Source organism: Humulus lupulus, chromosome X (assembly GCF_963169125.1).
Source record: "Humulus lupulus chromosome X, drHumLupu1.1, whole genome shotgun sequence".
NCBI lineage: Eukaryota > Viridiplantae > Streptophyta > Magnoliopsida > Rosales > Cannabaceae > Humulus > Humulus lupulus.
Window position 1 is genome coordinate 43,376,908 of NC_084802.1, and position 6,209 is coordinate 43,383,116.

The 6,209-nt window shown below is 37.7% G+C and overlaps 1 non-coding gene across 1 annotated transcript; it reads left to right on the top strand.

Annotated features, from left to right (window-relative positions):
• The first annotated feature begins 855 nt into the window (after window positions 1–855).
• LOC133807525 (U6 spliceosomal RNA) lies at window positions 856–957 on the top strand. The gene has a single exon (XR_009879432.1). It is a non-coding gene; the product is annotated as a U6 spliceosomal RNA (small nuclear RNA).
• The last annotated feature ends 5,252 nt before the right edge of the window (window positions 958–6,209 follow it).

The window sequence follows — 6,209 nt, forward strand, 5'->3', positions numbered from 1 at the left end:
TGAACTAAGGACCTTTCCTTTCTGGAAGCATCACCATGTTCAGCTTCAGCAGCTAAACTGTCATGGACGTCCATAGCATCCTATTAACAGTGGCAAATGTGAGAAGTAAAGGAAGTGAGAATATTTACAAAAGCAATTCATAGTGCTTATAATAATAGACCAATTTCAAGCAAAAAAATACTCTAAATGTTATTGTTGCAGTGCAGGAAGAAAATCCACAATAGCAAGAACTACTAAAGGGCCACAAATGACAAAAGAAACAAGTTCCACCTTGTAACTGCAGATTAGTAAAGGCAATGACAGTTAAGATAAAAACAACACAAAAAAAAACTATCATAACCTGATCCGAAGGAGAATCATCTATGAGAGGCCTATCTTTTCATCATCTGCACTATTGGTTTCGGTTTCATGGTTTGGTTTCTCTACACCTTCAACATTTTCCTGCTTAGCTTCATCCTCATGTTTGTTTTTCTCCTCAGCTTCTTTCTTCTCTCTCTCTTCATTTTCTTTCTGTAAGCGTTCCTTCTCCTCTGCCTTTTCTATTTGTTCTTTACGCTCTGAGGTGAAGGAAAAGTAGAGTTATATATTTCCCATAAGATGCATACAACGTGAATGCATCTTAACAATGTGCCTTACTATTATCATTGTGAGAGATACGAAAAAGAGAAAATGAAAGAAAATTAAGAATATGCACAGTGTCTATTTAGATATATTTTGTGACATTCTGAAACTTTCACAAGACTTGAACATAAATGTTTACTTGTTCTCAAATTTTAATGCTCTCTAGTTATGAAATATAAAACTGGTAAAATATATGCAATAAATTGATTGCCAATTAGCAAGACTCCAACAATCGTCCCTTCGGGAACATCCGATAAAATTGGAACGATACAGAGAAGATTAGCATGGCCCCTGCGCAAGGATGACATGCACAAAAAAGGACTCCAACAATCAAAACCATAACACAAGAAAAAGAAACTGACAATTTATTCTTCCTTATGATACTACAACAAGTAGATGTAGTTGTTTCGCATATGTATATGTAGAAAGAAAAAATTCTAACACTATACAACTTCCAGTTCTCGTGCTGCTCAAAATAAGGTGAGCTTTGTATTGGTTTGGAGAAAAATAAAAACATGAGAAGCCTATTACTTACACATGGAAAAAAATAAACTTTGGAATGTACACCTCCCAAGACCCATACTTATTTTTCATTAATACAAAATATCACTTCATTGAGCATTGGACTAGTTAAAGCAGATTAGAGAAGACAAGTATCCAGCTCAAAACAACAATTCAGTAAAAAGATCTAATAATTCTATATTACATCCTACATGCACGCCACATTTAATAAAACATGATAATCAGAGAAAAAAGAGGCTCATTACGATTGAATTCCCATTACTAATTCAATAAGATTTTTTTTTATCCCTGATCAATGACATAGTTTCTTCTAAAATCACAATCCTCTCCAAAGAAAGAACTCAAAATATAAGAAAAATAAATTAGGGAAATAGAACATGGAAGGAAAAACTGGTTCTTGCGTCTATACAAGTTATTTTAGCAGTAACTTTAAAGCTACTTACCACATATACCATCATTCACTCTAGAAGAGAATAACACTTTAGGAGCATGCCCTACATTTCGACAATAGAATCTTCCATTTGGACAAGCAGATGTTCCTACAACCCACCAAACAAATATGCATAGCATTTATCAAAATCAGTAAATCACAAAGACACCCAATAGAAAAGTATAACATTTCACCAAACAATGCAATGAAAAGAAAGGGAAAAGAAAAACCAAATGAATGATATACAAACTGCAGTAAAGTTAGCAAGTATAATAACAAAAAAAAAAAAAAACCCATCCCCATAAGAAATCAGATACATCTTTCACCTAATATAGATAAATAATCAAATTCAGTAAAACATAGGAGAGGAAGATGATACCAGGCTCGTTGGTGCCATCGGGGAAAGCGCAGAAGTTGTCGTTGAGCTGGGTTTTGGTGAATTTCTTTGATCCGTCTTTACATTTGATGGAATCAGAAGACTTGTAGTATTTTTCATCTGAGTAATGATGTAACGCCCTGGATAGCCAAGACCGTTACACTGTGTGTTTATAAAGTGCCAGACTTGCTAACCAAGTCATTTAAATAAAATCGTGTTATTGAAGCTATTAAGGAACTAGGGTTAAAAGCATTTTGGTCTCAAAAGTTACGTTATAATTAAGAAACATTGTTTATTTACACGGGATCCCAAAAATATCAGTTTAATGACCATTTACAAAAGTTACCAGGTTCAAATACATTAACCAGCCATACTAAGGCAAAACGAGCAGTTAGGTAATCCCTGTCCTGTCACACTCCTCGACCATGGTGATCGAACAGCTGGCTATGTACATTCTGCCTCGGAGCTCTCCACCTCAGGCTTGGTCCAGCTTGCCCTTGCCTTTACCTGCACCACGTAGCACCCGTGAGCCAAGGCCCAGCAAGAAAACACAACAACAACAGAGCATGAACAATTAGCAGACAAGTTAATATCTTACATTGCACCACATAAACTCAGATACATCAACAGTCAGAGTAGTCAAGTATTCCACATACTAGGCATTTCAATTCATAACATTCACAACTCACAAACGATAACCAGGGCTAGCGCCCTCAGGCTGCTCCCTCTGTTATCCCGTTGTTCTTGGCTCTCAGTGGCCAACTCGCGCCCTGTGCGCTAATATCAAGTACGACACTCTTAGGCCGCTTTTACATGTCCCTTGGCGTGATACCAACATTGGCACGACACAATTCTTGGGAGCACTTAGTCCCATCACCAACATTTACCCGGGTGCAGTTTTCTTACCTTTCAATTCACTGGTTTCCGATGCCACGAAGCCGCGAGCACGGTCCTCTACCCCGAGCCTCTCCAAACTCCTAATCACAACACAAATGAAACATCCTTTGTCACTAATCAATCCAAAAATACCTCCCCGGAACCAATCCCACACTCTCGGAACCCCCAAATCCCAAAAACAATGCACCGAAGGCACCCCCTGAACCCCCGGAGCAAAGGCTCAAAATTGCAAAAATTCATGTCCTGAAATTGGCCTTGAGCCGCGGCGCATCCCCATTGCGCCGTGGCGCCTAGCAAGTCAGAGACCCCATCACGCCCAGAAACAGCCTTGCGCCGCGGCGCGCTAGAACAGCGCCGCAATACTCCTTCGCGAGCCCAGAAAATCTGGGTTTTCCCTGCGTTTTTCTCGAACCCAAATCACTCCAAACCATCCCAATTCCATACCTAAGCCCCAAAACTAATTTAAAACCCTACATAGTCCAACCAATAACCTATAAACATTATAATCTAGCTCAATCACGCAACCACCCACATAATTCACACTTAAATTCAAATTCAAATCCTTGAACCAAAGCTTGAGAAAAGTGTAAACCAACCCCTTTAGATTCTTAAACCATAACAGCTACGAAAATTTAAACATGATACACCCTTACCTCAGTCAAGAACCCAACTTGAATTCTCCTCAACTCTAGCTTCAAACCACCTTCTCTTTTGATTATTCCAACTCTGAATTCATGCAAAACCAGCCACCAACTTGCTTCAATTCATACTCATCATCTAAAAACCAGACTTGAAACTTAAACATATCATAGCTAAATCCTTACCTCTGAGTATTCTTGGCCTAAGCTTGCTTGATAACTTCAAACACCCCTTGATTCTCCTTCCAAGAGCTAAAGTTCATCTTCCCTTTTCTATCTTTCTTTTGTTCTACTTCTAGGTCTCCAAAATTCAGCATAAAACCAACTTCCCAAAATGTTATACGTAAGTGTATTTTCCTTCAGCTCAAACTCACCTATTTACTGCCAAAAGACTAATTTATCCCTCTATTAGTATCCCTTTCTAACTAGACCTCAAGGGCTTACTTGTCCTTTTACTAGCTTTACAATTCTACCACCTCTCCAACAAAACTTGTTACTCTCTATGGTTACTAACAGTTACGTAGGTTACCAAATCACCAGTTACCACTATCTAGCTTTCTAGGACCTTCTCGGCACGTGCATCACATTGATATCACCACACCCACGTGGTACGATTCACATATCATAATTATCACATAACATAATACACATAGTCATATAACATGCTTAAAATCATAATCATGCATCTTAACCATAAAAATCACACATAATCTCCATTATGCCCTCCAGGCACACTAATCAAGGCCCTTAAGCCTAATTAGTGAATTTGGGTCGTTACAAATGAAGCCAACACCATCAATAATCAATCATTCTTCTCATCACGTTGATCCCCATCCCCACCATTGAGCCCGCATCTGAGACGAGGAAGACCATGAGCCCAGACCCACACCTCTTCCCTGTCACCGTCGTAGCCTTGCCGTAAATTGATCGGGACTAATAGCATAGGATCCTCTCTCTGTGAGAGAAAACAAAGTGAGAAAGAGAACCATTTAAGATAAAACATTACCATCCCATATGCCAAAATAACATTAGAAAACATGTATTACTACCTAACTAATCACAGATCGTCAAACAAGAGGCTCGGGGTAGTCAGAATCTCGCTGGAAAGTGCAAGAGGTGGACGGCTTCGGACCGTTGGTTAATAGCCCTGGGCAGCCCGTATGGTGGTGAGCTAGCGGGGGTCAACGTTTCGAGGGCTGACGGTTCGATTGGGTTGGCGATGGGACGATGGTCGTTCAGGCCTGGCAGAGGCAACACAGTAGTGAGAGAGAGAGAGAGAGAGAAAGATCGCTTCGGGGAAGATACAGGGAAAAGAGGGAAAGAGAAAAGCTTTATGTTTCATATATTTTTTTTTATTTTAAAATTTTCTTATTTATTTAATTACAAAAAAATTTGATATCTAATATATAAATTATTTTTAGTTAACACAATTTCTTTTTTATTTAAATTAAAAACATCTTGTGTGTGACTGAAATAAATCCCAAATGTGTATTTTGACCCTATATTTTCAAAACAATGAGTGTTTTTATGCTCTTTTACTTAACAATTTTAAGGACTTGCTTTGAGAGTGCTTAATACTCTTTTAGGACTCGCAAAGCGAGTCTTTAAAAGTCACCATTCCTAATTTTTCAGCCCAGGTATTTTTAGGACTCGCAAAGCGAGACCTTAAAGAGTATTAAGGACTCCCAAAGCAAGTCCTTAAAATTGTTAAGTAAAACACTCATTTTTTAGCCCATATTTTTTTAGGACTCGCATATTTTTTTAGGATACTTATTGCGAGTCCTAAATTGTATTTTTTCAGGACTCTCAATGAGTGTCCTAAAAACTCCATAAATATTTTTAAGGGCTTGCATTTATGTGCATGTCCTTAAAAAGTGTCATGTAAAGGATATTTTGTAGTAGTGATTTGATCGAATGAGGAAAAATCATCGGTACCAGATTCAACTGTCTATTGAGTCTTAGCTTCAAGAGCTGACTTCAACTTAACCTGTTTTTTTTTTTAAATTATAATACAAAAGAAAAATATAATTATTTGAATTGATAATAAAGTTAAACTTACATAATCTCGTTCAGCATCCTCGTTGACAAAATTCTTGTTCTTCTTTGTCCAGTGATACTCCTTCCATTCCTCAATTAGGTTCGGGTTCAACTAATAAAGAAAATGAGAATGTTAGAGAACTTATAAATTCATACAACTTAATTAAGTTAATATTTTCACTTACTTTTTCGTGACAAGTGGTCGCTAATGATTTCGTGCCTTGTGTTGTAGAGTACTTCATTTGATCTCGATTTATTTTGTTCTTTACGAAGCGCACAATAAACCGTGGACTCCTAAAAATCTCAAAAATTTGTTTCCACTCATCGAAGTTGACATCTTTGGGTGGATTCTTTAGGACCTCGTCCCAATCATCTGGTTCTTTGTAGAACTTTTTGAAGTGGGCGTGCCACTTAGTTTTCCTATCTCGGTATCTCTCAGCCATCTCAGCATCGATATTGTCAATAAGGGTGCTATAATCTAGTCACCCATATATTTGATAGATGTGCTACAATCAAGAGAGAACATGTTAATCGTGCTGGAAATATAATACAATTATTATTAAAGTAAATTCTAAAAATTTTACCTTCACTTTACTAATGATATTGTCCTTATACCGTTTTGGGACACTAGTCCAATCCTTGTAATATCCTAGAACCACTGATGTGACTTGGGTGCCCAAAAGACGGA